This window comes from Octodon degus, unplaced genomic scaffold (assembly GCF_000260255.1).
Source record: "Octodon degus isolate 3935 unplaced genomic scaffold, OctDeg1.0 scaffold00039, whole genome shotgun sequence".
Taxonomy (NCBI): domain Eukaryota; kingdom Metazoa; phylum Chordata; class Mammalia; order Rodentia; family Octodontidae; genus Octodon; species Octodon degus.
In genome coordinates, this window is record NW_004524615.1 from 14,347,135 (window position 1) to 14,363,759 (window position 16,625).

The window sequence follows — 16,625 nt, forward strand, 5'->3', positions numbered from 1 at the left end:
CAAAGTTTGGGTTTATCCTGCTGTGCCTGGCTTGGGTCTGGCTGCTGTTCTCAGCTCCTTCCTGCTGCTGCCCTTGAGGGTGAACCTGTTGTGCCCCTGTGGCAAGATTTTCTGCTCCTGGACTAGCTGGGTGGTTCTATCCTCTACACTCTCTGCAGGGATTGCTGCTGCAGTGTTTCACCCCAGGCCTGTATGCCAGGCTTGAGCTGAGTCTGGAGGGGACAAGATGGAGAAGCGGGGAGAGACAGCTCTCCCACACACTCACTGGACCTGGGCTAGGACAGGGTCTGGGGATTCCTGGAATGTGGCAGAAATTCCTCCTCAGTGGGCAGGGTGGGGGAGGTGCTCGGCGTGGTTGGGGGCGTCCCAAGGGGATGGAAGATGGTCTCACTCCCGCTGTGCCTGAGCTGGGACCAGTAATAGGTTCTGCTGGCGCAGGGTGGCAGGTAGCTCTCCCACACACTCACTGGACCTGGGCTAGGACTCGATGACTCTGCTTTTAACAACAATGCAACATCACATTTCTGCAAACTCCTCAAACAAAGGCAAAAGCCAGTGTCATTGGCTAAATTGTTCGTTAAAGTTGCACAAAAAGAAAAAGATTCCACTAAACCATCAGAGAATAGTGATTCCACTAGTGATGGTGAAAGTGGCCCTACACACTCACACCAATATGAAGGTTTTTAAAGGTAAGTGCAGGTTAATTTAGAAAAGCCTGGATTTGCAGGACTAGAATATTAAGAGAAATATGGACAATAAAGGCCATTCTGCTGAGGCATTGGATGGAAATAAGGACCAGAAATTGGAAATGGAAATGGAAAAGATTTTTATTATAAAGTGGCCAAAAACTGGGGTTATTTGAGCTCTAGAGTTTGACGGAAGTTGGGACTTGTGAATGATGAAACCGGACCTTTAGCAGAGCATTTCTAAGCAAAGTGTTGATGGAGTGCCTTGGTTCTTCTCCTTGTAGCTGAAGAGAGATGAATTGATGAAGGAACTGGTAAGCAAGAAGAAAGCAAAACTTAGGATTTAGAAATTTCTCAGGCATCCTTGTTGCAGAGCATCCTAATTGTTCTGGAGCAAACATGAAACAGTCACGCCATAAAGAGGGCACCGTGATGCAGCCCAGTCATCGCCATGGAAGCCAGGAACAGAGATGGTATCACACCAGCAGAGGGGCTGCCACTTTGAACCAAGGGAGACAGAGAATGTGGGACAGAATGAAAAACTCACCAGAGTTCCTGGATTCCACAGGACGTGACCATAGAGCTGCTTGGCTTCACACCTATGGCATTCATCAGGCAAAGGGAGGAATCGCTGATGTGAATCAAATATCATCAGTGTTTCCCACCCCTCACAGACCCAGGGGAATGTGGCTTCCTCCTTGGTTTTAGAAGGCCGAGATCTGACTGAGAGCCAGATTGGCCAGGGCTGCCCCCGCAGAGGTGTGGGCTCATTGCTCTGCACGAGTGGGCCTGGGACATGGGATGTTGAGCCAGAGGTTGCTCTTGAGTTTTAAACTTCCATGAAATTTGCCTGGCTAGGTTTCGTTTGCCTGGGCCCCTTCCTTTCTTTCTTCTTAGCTATTTCTTCCTAAGCCTGTCCTACTATTGTTTTTTTTTTTTTTTTTTTCTGGGGATTGAACTCAGGACCTTGCACTTGCCAGGCAAGTGCTTATTCTACTGAGCTATCTCCCCAGCCCCTACCATTGTATTTTGGAAGCACATAACTTGTTTGGTTTTACAGATTAATAGTAGGAGGGAAATTCTGCCTAAGGATAAATTGTACCTAAGGTCTGATGCATATCTGATTCAGATAAGACTTTGGACTTTAGACTGAAGAATCCATGTAGGAATAAATTACGAGTTTTCAGGGCCAGGGAGATAGCTCAGTACAATAAGCACCTGCCTGGCAAGTGCATGATCCTGAATTCAATCCCTGGTACCACACACACACACACACACACACACACACACACACACACAAAAGCATTTTATCTATTAATTAGGGGTTGGGGAGATGGCTCAGTAGAATAAGTGCTTGCCTGGCAAGTGCAAGGGCCTGAGTTCAATCCTCAGTTCTGGAAAAAAAAAAAAAAAGTTTTTTAAGCTGTTGAGAGGGAAGTTGTGTACTTGCCATGAATTCTAGAGGACTATGGTCAGAATATTATAGACACAATTGTGCTCTTCTTCAGTATATGAAGCTCAAGCGTCCATGGTGTCTATTTGCACATGGGCCTTTAAAACATAATTAAGATCTAATGGGAAAAAAAGAAAAAAACAACGGGGCCGGGGAGATGGAATAAGTGATTCCCTGGCAAGCGCAAGGGTCTGAGTTCAATCCCTGGTTCCGCAAAAAAAAAAAAAAAAAAAAAAAAAAAAAGATCTAATGAGGCCATTGGGATAGGAGTCTGATCTGATTTAATCAAAGTCCTTATCAGAAAGGACTCCAGAGATCTTCTTCTTTCTCTCTTTGCATGTGAGGTCACAATGAGGTAGTCACCCTCAAGCTAGGGCTCTCACCAGAAGCCAAAGGACAGCACCTTGATCTTGGACTTCGTGGCCTGCAGAGCCGTGAGAAAATACACTTCTGCAAAGTCACCAGTAGGTGGTGCTAGAGAGAGCCGTGAACGCACATAAAGGAAGATGGAGTATTTTGTTGCTGTTTTATTCTATGTATTTGTTTTCAGCTTGTTTTTGGCTATGTCATGTGACACACTGGTGGGCAGACGGGAAGAGAGGTTCAGCAGGGAGAGGAGCGGTAGGGAGCAGCAGAGAGGATGGAGTTTGGGGGGTTCCCTGTGAAGAAGCTGAGGGGGGTTGTAGGGACTGTCCCCAGGAAGGATCTGGAATACTTTAGAGATGAGGGCAAATCTGGGAGTGCAGACCTTACAGGCAGGTTGGGGCAGAAGGTCAGGAGAAAAAGCTTCTAACTCTAGTGTTGGAGGAGGCTGAGTCAAGGCTCAGGAGGCTGTGGAGGGCTCAAGCTGGCTGAAGGCCAAGATGCAAGCACTGGGTGTCATCGACGATTCTCAGTAGCCATGGCAGTGCACAGCATGGGGAGTCAAGTTTTGATGGGTTGAGAAGAGCGTGGACGTCAGAGGATGAACCTAGTCTTACCTGCGACTGTTGTGATGTAGTGTAGTGGGAGGGTGGCTCACTGGCATTGATAACAGACATCTATTCTCAGTCTTGGAGCTGCACATCTGAGATCAAGCTGTCAGCACTGCTGGCCACTGGGTAAGGACCTTCTGGTCACAGATGGCTGACATTTTGTTCCCTTGTCCCATGGTGGGAAGAGATCTGGGAAACCTCCTGGGGTCTCATCTTCTAAGGGTGCTAATCCCAACTGGAAGGGCCCCGCCCTCCTGGCCTAATTACTTCCCAAAGGCCCCACATCCCAATGCCATCATGTTGGGATTAGAGTTTGAGCATGGAGATTTGGGGAAGACTCAACTGTTCACTCTATTTTGAGTGTAGACCATGACTTTCAAGTGTTCGTTCATGAAGGGCGTCAAGGTGATGTGGAGGCAAGTGTAAGGTGCAGGTGTTACCTTTTCCATGTTCCCATATTTCACATTCACTCATGCTTTTATGTTAGGAACTACAGACAGCCAAAGGAAGCTGTGAAGGTCTTGGATGTGTTTGTGATAGTGAGTGTGTTTGTACAGGTGAGTGTACGGGTATGTGCATGTGTGCACAAGTGTAAGCATGGCTGTATGAGTGGTTCTGAGTATGTGTGCAACTTGTGTCTGAATGTGTGTAAGGGTGGGTAAAGTGTCTGTGGATGAGTGTGAGAGTGTGTGACTGTGTTTTTGTGTTTGGCCACACACACGTGAATATGTGTGAGTGTATACATGGCTTTGCGAATATGTATACAAGTGTGTTTGAGTGACGGGGTGTAAGTGTGAATCAGTGTGTGTTGGTGTGTGTACAGGTTGTAAATATACAATCTAATTCCAGAGGTCTGTATTTGATGAAAAGGATCAGACATAATAATGGCAGATTTGTTATGTTGTTTTATGCTATCTTTTATTTTTACCACCATTGAAAACAACAAAGACAAAACAAACCTACTCACAAAGTCAATAATTATAGCTGCCCTCCTTCCACATTTAGATTGCAGAGGTTTCGAGGAGGCATTTTCTCTTGCCTACCCGCTGCCTTTGCCTCGCACCCACACGCAGCCCCCTAGGCACGCATGTGTGAGTCCCTCAGTCCTGGAGATGGGTAGTGTGGTGGGATGGGACGGATGGCCTGGCTTCGAAGTGCTCCCTAGTTGACACTAAAAGAAAATACGTCCTACAATATTTTCTTAAACTTCAAAATAATGTATTAATTTAGGAAAAAGATGATTCATATGTGACCTTGCATAATATCTGACTTTTTAAATGCCACATACAGCATTTATCTGGTTTTTAGCTTTACTGGGAGATGTTGTATCCAGCAAGGATAAAAAGACTTCCAGCTGGGATAACTATCCTATAATTAGTGATGCATTTTAAAAAAGAAAAACTAGAAATTATTGGAGACAGTTGATGTAAAAATCTCCACATTTCTAAAGTATGTGTTGCTAACATGACAGGTTGAGTCTTATAGATGACGTGGTAGGCACACACACCACACACACACACCACACACACACACCACACACGTGCATGCACACACACACATACACATTGCCGGGGCATCTGAGGAAGTCAGTTTTCTTTCTGTTGCTTTCAGTTGATTTCTCTGGAAGTCAGATCCGAGTCCTGTGGATTTCTGTCCTCAGTCCATGAGGATGCTCACCTTAGTGTCATAATGCCTAGAAATGCAAGCATTGTCTCCTGAGCCCGAGAGACGCATCTGTCACCTGCCCTGCCCTTCTTCACCAGGCAACTCTGCCTTTCCTTCCAGAGCCTTCCAGAACATTCAGCCACGCCCTTCTTTCTGCATATTTCAAATTGTGCTGCATTTACAAGTCTGTGTGCTCTTCTCTGTGTTAGACCATGGGCAGAAGCACCAGTGGTTATGGAGCTGGACAGTGGTTCTCCTTGGGATTGCTTAGGGAGACTGAAAATGCCCATCGGTGGGAACCTGGATCAGTTTTGATCTTCTTCAAGCAGATGTTCAAACAGGACTGGGTAGCAAGGGACTGGCTTTGTGAAGAGCCAGGTGGCTGGGAGGGCAGCGCACCAGATCGTGGCCGAGTCTGGGCCCGGGGAGGAAGAAGAGGCAGGAGGAGGAGCTTGGGTTGAGGGACTGCACCCTGAGCGCTGTTCTCAGGTGCCTCAGCAGAGCTGAGAAGTACCCCCTGCCCCGACTCTCAGCAAAAGTTTCCACCAGAAGATTACTGCTTTGGCAGGAAGGAGCCAGCGCAAGTATTCCTTAGTGTTTAGCCATTGCCTTGGAGTGCGTGCGTGCATGCGTGCGTGTGTGTGTGTGTGTTTGTGTAAGTGTGTGTCCCATTGAGTGACCAACTGTCCTTGTTTCTGGGACTGAAGATGTTACCAGGATCTGAGACTTCCATTGCTGATATCAAATACCTGGGCAGACGGGGTGAATTGGTTACTGTGGTGTAGCCTCTATACAAATGCGATATGGAACCCAATGGGGTGGCAGCTGGTGCCACCAGACCACTGTGGCAATACTTCCCTAGCAGGTTCTTTGGGAGGAGACCTGAATGACACCCTTCCCAACTGCCACCACCCTCTGAGGCTGTCTGATACGGAGCAGTTCTCCAGCTCCCCCGAGCCAACCACACGTCCAATTCAGTTCAGTTCCCAGCTGTCTCCAGGTGGTAGGGTCCAATGCAGGATTTCAAGGCCTCCGTCCCAGGAAGTGGCTCTCACATCCCACAACAGCTGAGGCCTTCTCAGTGAGGGAGAGGCAGGCCCCTGTGTGGAGGCATTTAGTAGGGAGACGCTTGCATCCTGCAGCCAGGGAAGAGTCAAGAGCCATGATCAGAGCTTCAACTCCGACTACTCTTGTCCTCTGCACAAATGGCCCATTCTTTTTTCATTTTTATTTTGTTGTACCAGGAATCCCAGCCCACCTACCCTATTCTAAATTTTTAATTTTGAGACAAGGTCTTCTTAAATTGCCCCAACCTCAAATTTGCCACCCTCCTGCCTCAGCATCCCTCAGTGTTGGGGTTATAGGTATTTGTCACTGTGTCCAGTTCTGGAGCATGTTCCCTTCCCACAACCCCCGCAGTACTGAGGGTTGAACCCAGAGTCTTTGCACTGAGCTATATCCCCAGCCTGTTTTTTTTAGCTTTATTTTGAGACAGAGACTTGCTAGGTCGCTAAATTGCCTGGGCTGGGCTCGAATTTGTGTTCTTCCTGCCCAGCTTCCTCGAGTGCTGGGACCACAGGTGTGCGTCACCACAGTGGCTAGCACAAGTTCTTCTACCTGGTGAAAAGGCAGGCACTGGAACCTGGGTATTGATTTTGTACTCTAAGCCACTAGTGTTGGTGGTCAATGACAACACCCAGCTGAGCTGAATCAGAGTGGTGCTGGGTGTGGGGGACCCACCCGAGGATTGTTGTTGATAGCGTTAGAGGCAGAACTGAGAAGAAGGGTGGTTTTTAGGGAGCTGGTGGTTTCCTGGAGGAGCTTGTCATACTGGCTTTCTTGTTATGGATGTGGCTGCTCTCATCGGTGAAGGAACTCAGGACCCTGTTGTCACTGAGCATGGCCATGTTCACTTTGGGGAGCTCTGTTCCTCACTTGGAGCACCACTTCCTGGCCCCAGCAAGGAAGATGGTGGACTGTTCAGCCTCCTGGAGAAGCGTGTCCATTGGCTTTCCTGATAAAGGTCTGGCTGTTTTTGTCTTCAGAGGAGTTTGGGACCTCATTGTCTCTAAGGATGGCTGTGGTACCTTTTAGGGGAGCTCTGGTCCTTTGGGCGCCTCTTCCTGGCTCTGGTGCAGGCCCCTCAGCCTGCTGGCACAGACTTTCTAGCTTCCACCACTGACCCAGTGCAGCTCATTGAAATACGGCTGCATCAGGCATTGTTGTGGGCTCTTGACCTCCAGCTGGACCTGTGGGGGACATTGCTATGGGCTCTAGGTCTTCATGCAGGACATCACTGTGGGATCCAGGCCCTCAGCTGGACTCTGGTTGTTAGTGTGTGGGCAGATTTCCTGTACTCTTTGTAAATGACTCTTTGGGTGACTATTAGAAAATAACCTCATGTATTATGTGTTCTGTATTGTTTCCTTGTAACCGCTGACTACAACAGTGCTCCAGAGGCTTATTTGGTGAAACACACCCAGTTTCTGATTGCATAATCATAGGATGGAAGCTGCTCAAGATGCGTCCATGCCTCTCTGCTGCTGCTGCTGAGGTTTGCAAGTGAACTTTGGGCTCTGGGAGGTTCCCAAGGCAGGGAAATGGCAAGAAAAACACAGGAAAACCACACAGCTCCCCACAGACAAGGAAAATACATAAATGCCCTCATTCTCCCCTTCATGTTTATGTTAGTGGAGCAGGGCTGTGAGAGCACAGTACTGAACGCTGGGTGCCTCCAGCAACAAAGACTAAGGGCCAGAAGGCCAAGGTCCAGGGGTCCCTGGGATGGTTCTTCCTGAGGCCCCAAGGGCCTTGCGGGCTTGGACGTTGCCCTCTTCTTCCTGCGTCTTCATGTCACTCTGCCACTCTTCATGTCCATCTGTCCTTCCAGTGTCCTTCCCTCCTCCCCACTGCTTCCTCCTCTCATTCTCTCTAATGACCACCACTTACTGAAAATTCCTTTTCCTTTTTGTTCAAATAGTATGTTGGCGAACACATTGAAAGGTGTCAAATCCTTGAACCACAAGTTCATTCATTTTTCACTCTTTTACTAGTGTATACTCAGAATATATAACACATGCATTTGTCGTGGAGATTGGTATATGTAACATAGGCAAAAGAAACTCCCAACCTGCAGGATACCTGGGATGAGCAGCAGGGGTTAAGAGCAGAATTTGTTTATTGAGGGAAAGAAAGTTTCTGTCTGAGAGAGAGACAGAAGGGGACCCAAGTGGGTTGTCAATTAATCTGCCTTTTCTTAGGATTTTTATGGAGCCAATCTATGAGGTGAGGTGGGTCCAAGGTGGGAAACATGGGAACTTGAAAGGTGGACATGAGGCGGGACAAAACCATGGTCAGCCAATAAGGTTACAAGTAGAATTGTTTGGGTAAAATTGATTAAATCAGGATCATTTGGGGGAAGCAAGTCCTGTCGCAAGCAGACATGAATACAGAACAGTGGCTTTTCCTTGAGAAGGTCATGTTAGTGATTCTTCTTGGCTTTTTTAAAGTGACTGATATCTATGCAGAATATCAATCCCTGATATCCATCCACAGGGAGGTATGCGGGTGTTTGTTTAATCTTTTCTCACAGGAAAGGGCCTGTCTCTCTCATGGTTATTGCTTGCTATCTTGTCTTTCATACCTGCTCCTTCAAGGGCCCAGCCCCTTCTGACTGCCTATAATATTTCTATCTAGGGCTGGGGAGATAGCTCAGTGGTATAAGCATAGGCCTGGCATGTGCAAGTTCAATCCCTGGTACCAAAATTATCTATCTATCTATCTATCTATCTATCTATCTATCTATCTATCTATCTATCTATCTATGTACCTACAGCATCTCAACCCTTTCAACTGCCCCATCCTCTCCCTTCCCTCTGATCAGTAACTCTCTTTCTTATTTACATATAGCCTAATTCTCTGTTTATTCCCACTTAACTGTTACTTTGCTCTTTATTTACATTTTGGGTTTCTCACATAAAAGAAACTATGCAACATTAACACTGGCGGGCCTGGTTTATTTTACTTAGCATTCTGAAGTATCCATCTATTTTCCTACAAATGACTCAAATTTATTGTTGTTTGCGGCTCAGTAGTGCTCCATTGTGTATTTATACTGCATTTTCTTTATCCATGCATCTGTTGATGGACCTACTGGCTGCTTCCAAGCTTCAGCTATCATGAGTCGTGCTGCTATAAATGTGGACGTGCACGGATCACTGTTGTATGATTTCTTTACTTCTCTAGGGAAGCTATCCAGAAGTGGAATCTTTGGGTCAGATGGAACTTTTATTTTTAGTTTTTAGAGGAAGCTTCATACTGATTTCCACAGTGGGTCTACCAGTTTCCATTCTAGAAGGGTATGGAAAGGTAGGGGAAGGGTGTGTTTTTCCTCCCAACCTTGCCAGCATTTGTTGTTTTCTGAGTCCTTAATGATAACCATTATTTCTGGAGAAAGATGAAATCTCAGTGTTGGTTTGAATTTCATTTTTGTATTGGCCAAACATGCTGAATGCTTTTTCATGTACTTACTGACCATTGACATTTTTTCTTCTGCCAAGTGTCTATTCATTTCAAATGCTTATTTTTGACTGGGTCTTTTATTGTGGGAGGCATCTAATTTTTTTGAATTTTTTATATATTCAGATACTGTCTGAGGCATAGCTGCAAAATTTATTTTCTCATTCAGTAGGTTGTCTCTTCACTCTGTTGGTTGTTTCCTTTGGTGCGTGGAAACTTTAATTTGATGTGATCCTATTTGTACAATGTTCCTTTCTATGAGGACAATAGTGTTGGTGGACGAGGGCCACCCTCTTCACTTTTTCTTAACTAATTACACCTGTAAGGTTCCTGCTGGCGGTTAGGACTTCACTTTATGAGTTGGAGGTGTAGAGACATGATTTAACTCTACCTCTGAAAAATTAGTTCTGTGTCCTCCTTTCTTTTGGGAAAAGAAGGCGACAGCCAATAAAAGACCCAATCAAAAATAAGCATTTGAAATGAATAGACACTTGGCAGAAGAAAAAATGTCGATGGTCAGTAATTACATGAAAAAACATTCAGCATGTTTGACCAATACAAAAATGAAATTCAAACCAACACTGAGATTTCATCTTTCTCCAGGTAATGGCAAAGTAACCCAAATTATAAACTCGATGGATGGGCAACTGAATGTGGGCTTCTTTATGCACTTCATGGAACTGATGTTCCCTTGGCTTACTTGTGGGGTGGTGAGGTTAGGTTACCATCACACTCTTTGGCTCTAACAAGCCCCGAAGGCTCAGTGAATAAATGCCACAAAATGATGCTATGCTCTGTGCTGTAGTGATGCTGAATCCTATGATACATGGAGAACTTCAGTCTGGGGGAGTACCAGTACCTTTCATAGGGAAATTGGTCTGAAAATGAATATAAAAAATGTTAAATTCTCTCTGCTCAGCCTCATTAGCAGAACTTTCACCAGGGGTGGCTACAGTGAGGATGACAACTGAAGAGGCTTTCCTTTGCGCAAATCGGTTTTTTTTGCTTTGAACTTGCAGAACAGCTTAAAAGTGGACTTTTTCAGCCCCAGAAAATGAATCAGACCTGCATGTCGCCTTCAGGGTGGCTCCTGCTCCGTGCGACACTCAGGTGCTTCTCCGAGCTGGTACTCGGCAGCCCTGCTTCATGGCCCCAGCCGACCCTCTTCACAGGCCCTTGAGCTGGAGCCCTTTAACAAGCTCCTTTCCACGATGATCAAATGTAGCAGCCAGGACTCTCGTTAAGATGTGACATGACTGAAGTCATCAGTTTTGTGCCTTCTCTCCAGAAAGGCAGCTGATGGCAGAAATTTCATTTCACCCAGTTATTCCCAAGAGAGAACAAATATTTGTGATCCAATCAAAGGGACTCCCAGAATAGCAGAGAGCCTGATAACCACATCTGGGAACCACGTGAGGAATGTGACACACTGACCCCACCATGGGGACCATTCTGTTTAGAGATACCCTTAGCAAAAGAGGCCCTCGCCCTCACAGCCATCACTGCTGCCCATAAATCAGTTGGCCACAGGCAAAGCACTCTCAGATATGAATTCCCATTTCCTGCTGTGAGGCGGGCAGGGGAGAAAAAATCTTCCTGACCAGGGAGGAGACAGGGTCTCACGGGAAAAAGTGAATGGTCTACAGCAGAGAGGCAGGAGGGGGTCGAGGCAGGCTTCATGTATTCTCTGATCTGTGGTCCACTTGTCTTATTTTTGATTTTATAAAATTCTGAAAAGCACCATTCAATAGAAGCATGCACGAAACACACACGTGTTAGAGAGTGATGATAAAGTGAATGCCAGGTACCCGCTGCCTGGGCTAACCGGAACGTTCTCAATCCCAGGCCAGCGGAAGCCTGTTTCATCTTCTCCTGGCGCATAGCTTTCCTTTCCCCAGAGTTAACTAGAACCCTGACGCTGCTTGGATCATTCTCTGCTTTTTCTTACAGTGATAAAGAGGAAGTATGTAGTCTTAGCAGTACATTCTTGATTTTGAACAACCAGGTAAGAAGCACAGCCCTAGCTGCGTAAGGAAAGAGTGACAGTGTCTCTGACAAAAGCTCCAGGGAGAGACCAAGCTGGCCTAGCAGTCGCAGCTGGGCCTCCATTCTTCTAAGAGCTGCCAAGAGCTTTCTGGGGAGGTGCTGAGCTCAGGGAATGTGGGGACAGGCAGGCACCTGACGGGCCGGTTCTGCGTGGCAGGTATGAGGTCTCTGGCAGAAAAAGCTTTGGAGGCTTCTGATGCCCCGTGTTCTCTGCCTCTCAGCTGGTGGGTGCCGGAGCAGGATGTGTCTGGGGGGTGGGTGCATGTCCCCATTGACCCAGCTCAGCAGCTACTGCAGAGAGCGGGTACCCAAGGAGAATTCACAGCGCGGGTTCTGTCGTATCCTCTCATTTGTAGCAAAATGGGTGGAATGGAGAATGTTAAGTTAAACAAGATAAGCCACGGGAAGGCCCCACATGGAAGCTACAAAAGTCAACCTGAATATAGAATAGTTGTTAGTACAGGCCAAGGAGGGGAGTGGGGGTGTGTGAGAGGAGGGAGGATGACAGGTACCCAAATACAGATGGAAGGAATAAGTCCTGGTGTTCTGCCACACAGTAGATGAGGAGAGTGCGAATAGCTTGTTAAGCAGTTTAAGAAAGACCAGAAAAGAGGAGCTAGAAGGTCCCAAACCAAAGTAGCAAAGTAACAAAGTAACAGTCACATGGAAACATTGTAACTGCCCTGTTTTGATAACACATTAGACACATATTGAATCACCACAAGTAACCCATATGTATGCACCATTAAAATAATAATAATACATTAATAAGACATATAAAAGTGAAACTTGTGATTTCTTTTTTTAAGAGTTTGGATTCCAGAGCCAGTTTACCTGGGTTTGAGCATCTTTTCTTTTTTTTTTTTTTTTCTTTTTTTTTTTTTTCTTTTCAAAGTTTTATTAATAAACATATAGCAATGAGACAGTTTCAAATCAAATCGAAAGTACAGTTTCAACAAATAATACACTGCATATATTCTTCTTAGTGGTTAATTGCTGTACAAGATGCAGACTTGTGATCCTACTTACAAACACCATTAGAACAAATCATTCTATTCATTAAGAGAATGCAACTATATATCTATCCCAACCACTTTGAATACACAGATACAAAATGGACATTCATAGTTATACCCCAATTTTTTTTTAAGTTCCGTTGTTGATTATTATAGGTGTGTAAACTCAGCAAAATATTCTAAAAGAGTACAGAAGCCCATAATAGCATTGGGTCTTCTGTTTAATTGGCAATGTCAGAAATTATTGACGTGAGTCCCCCACAGCTCAACATAACAACATGGCTTTACTTCCTATATTTCATCTTCATACTTTTCTACTGGATGGTTAAGACCAAGGTAAAGCAGAACCTATGCAACAAGAGTTGTAGCTTTTTGGTTTGAGAAGGTCAGTGAAATGCCCTCAGGATTTATCCTGAGATCCTGTACCTCAGATTGTAGAACCTTTGTCAGTGCAGCCATGTGGATGAGTCACGGCCATTGCTTGGCCAATGTGCTCTCTGTGAAAGCCTGAGAGAGTGTCTTCTCCTCATGTGACTCTCCTTTTACCTGGGTTTGAAATTCAGCCTCTCCATCACTGTAGTGCTACTAAACCTCTCCTGTGCCTATTTTCCTTATCTGTAAAAGGAAGATAAGAATAATGCTTACCTAGTAGGGCTACTTAAAGAATACCTGAATTAATATAGGTACATTGTCTTACCTATAGGACCGGCTCCCCACGTGGGCTGGTGAGTGGGCGTGCACATGCGCACAAGCACACTAGCCTGGTCCAGTTGCCCAGCGAGAGGCGCTTCGGTTGTCTCCAGGCTTCCCTTTTTGTCACCTTCTGGGTGATTCCTGTAACCTCTTCATGTTTTCCTTCTTCCGGGCTTAATTCTTTGTTTTATTGGACTCCAGCCTCCAGGAACTTCCCACGGAGAGTGATGGCATATAAAGATTTCGAGACATTGCATTTGTGAAAATGCATTTTATTGCTAGCTAACTGATAGTGTAGCTCTAGAAGCTTCTAAATTAAAAATCTTAGAAATTATTTTTCTTTCAAAGTTTGAAGGCACCCTTACTCCATTGCTGCTCGCCTGCTGTGTCGCTGGAGAGAATTCTGAGGCCAGCTGACTTCCGATCTTTTGCATGCGATCTTTTTTCCCCCCTCGCTGTAGATTTTGGAGTCTCCTGTTATCCTCATGTTTTGGAATTTCTCAGTGGTGCGCTTTCTGGTAGCTATATTTTTATCCGTGGTTCTTGGTAGTCGATGGTGGGTCACAACAACCTGAAAATTCATACCGTGAGTTCTGGTCTTTTTCTGGCACTGTTTTGTTGCTACTTTCCTCTCTGTTGTCATCCTTGAAATTTCCTCTTATTTAAAGCTAAACTTCTGGACCGGCCTGTGAAGTTCCCTTTTCTTTCCTCTTTTCTACGCTATTGGGGGACACTTCCTCAGTCTTACCCCCCATCGCATCTGTTGAGTTTTGAGTCATGATTTTAATTTATAAGAGCTATTTTCCTTTGTTTCCTGCACCTTCCTTTTCTGTTTCAAAAATAGCATTCTGCCATTTTCCCCCCGGATCACTCTAAGGAGATTAAATCTATTTTAAATTCCTTTCTGTCCTCCTCAGTAGTGTCAGGGGGTCCCACAGTTCCACGCTTTGGATTCTGCATTCAAACCCTGGCAGCCTGACCTGAGAGTACACGCTCTTGACCACTGACTAAAATGCCTTCCCGGGCATGCACGTTGGATTCTGGCCAGCGAACGAAGCTGACTCAACACAAACAACATTTTTTTTTTCCTTCCTGAAACTCCAAAATATAAATGAAAGAATTAAAAAAAGACAAGTTCACAAAAGAGAACAACGTAGGTAATAATAGCAGTGAACCATAGAAAAGTGGACTTGTGTAAGAAATTGAGATAATTCATATAAAAATCTTAATGCAATGTGTGATACACAATAAGACATAAAATGTTTGCTTTTATGAATATTAATAGACTTTTCAAAATTACTTACTTTGTATATAATTTAAGAGCTTCCTTATATTTATGCAAGTTCTTGTTTTCAAATTCAAATGTTAAAGAGAAAAAAGTAATTTATATTATTTTACTAATATTATAGTTTCTGGACTGATTTATTTTATTCTCTCCAGAAAAAAGCTGATATATCATAGAGGAAAATAATACATTATATCAAATCTGGATATTATGTAATTTAATGCTGGATGATGCATTAGAATTTGATGTATCTTATTTCAACTGGAAAACTCCCATTGAAAATTTTAAACTTACATGAAACAACACAAAAATCATTATATAAAAGTATAGTGTCTATGTTATAACAAAATGTAATAATGTCAACAAATGTCTGCTCAATATTGATACACCCACAACAATGAAGTATATACTACTTTGGGGGAATATTAAGGTAAAGTCTTAACCTATGACTTCAAGAAACTTGTAAGAGTGATAACAAGGTACTTACCAGTTAGGCATTCAATAATGAGCCACAAATTAAAGCAGAATTAACTAGTGATTTTAATAGAAGTACAAGAAAAAGGCAATCTAGGAATTTGGAGAAGGGAACAATTAAAGCTAGTGAAGGGAACGAGAAAGACTTCAGGTGAGGAGCATTTGAACTTAATTTTGAGACTGGGCCAGGGGTGGGTTCTGAGGTTGAAGTGCTACAAATGCAAAGCCCTTGAGGAGATAGCGCAGTGGCACAAGTGCCTTCCTGGTAAGCGCAAGGTCTGGAGCTTGATTTCTGAAAGCAAAAAGAAGCAAAACCCTAAAATGGAGAAATTAATGGCCTTACTGGCTTTCGTTGTACTGTCCATTTTTACCTCTTACTGTGTCTGTGACAGGAGCGAGCAATTTCAATGGCAAGTGTTCTCACATGAGCTCATTGGTGGATGTCAATTCACATGCACACAGTAGTTTTATTAGGGACAGGTCATGCCAATCAGTTTTTAAAAATTTCCCTCAAACTAATCTCATAATGTTGTTGGTACAGGGCAAGTGATATAAAATAGGAAATAAGGAAACAATCAGGAAACCAGCACAATAGCCAGGAAGATACTAAGCTCTAGGTCTATCAAATTGTTTCAAAAATATTTTTGAGCTTGGCTGTGAATATATACCTATCTTTTTATTTTTATTTTTATTTTTTATTTTAAGTTATTTTTTTTTTTTTAAACTGAGTCTTGCTGTGAGATGCAGGCTGGCCTCAAACTCATAGATGGGCTGGAACTCATGGTTATTCTTCTGCTTCAGCCTCCTGAATGCTGGGCTTACAATCGTGTGTCACTATGCCCGGTTTATAGTTCCCTTTTTTCATGGATGAGTCTAGACATTAGTCACAAAGCAAAGCTCTAGAGTCTTTAAGGAGTTTATTTATATCTGGCACTGATTGAAAAAAAAAAAAGAAACCAAAACCAAACAATGCAAAACCAAATCCAAGTTATCCAAAAAGTACTTTCCTCCTGGCGAAAGTCCCCCCAAGACATTCACGAGATGCCCTAGTAGTGCTAGGTTGTATGTGAGACATATTGCTATTGTTCTTCAAGGCCATTGATCTCAGTAGCCTATATCGAGTGATGCAGGAGTCTACAGTGTGTGCTTGGAAATCACCTCAGCCACCCGCCTGATGCCTAGAGAGATTCCTGCCCTCAGGATCGGGCTTGTTTTAACATATCCAGCAATACTTTATTCATCTGGAAGCCCCTCAAGAAGAAAAGGGCCCAGGGCAATAAAATGAAACCTCATAAAGTACAAATCCTGGCAGAGCAATTTAATTTTTCAGGGACATTGTGGCAAGCCTGATCGATGGAGAGGCAGCCGAGGATGTCATTCTGTCCCACCTCACAGAGACTTGAGGTCTGTGCTTACAAGCACACTCATCAAGACATGGCAGATAAGTCGCTTCAGGGGCACACAAGCTCAGGCAGGGCTGAGATTAAGGCGAAGCGCCTTTGCTGGCGTCTGGCTGTAGTTCTTCCTGGGGTGCTGCTCTCACTTCCAGGGCGGTGTGGGGAGCTGAAGGGTAGGGGATATGCAGCACAGGATTCTGGATGTCAGGTTGTCTTTGTCCCGATGGAACAGAAGGGAAACGGAACAGCCGTACCTATTGTTTGTGCATTTCTCTTGACATTTAAAAGGTGCAATGCATGAAAAATGGCAGCTGGAAAGGCTGTGTGATAATTGTTAAATCTCTGTCTCTGTCTCTCTGTCTCTCTGTCTCTCTGTCTCTCTGTCTCTCTGTCTCTCTCTGTCTCTCTCTGTCTCTCT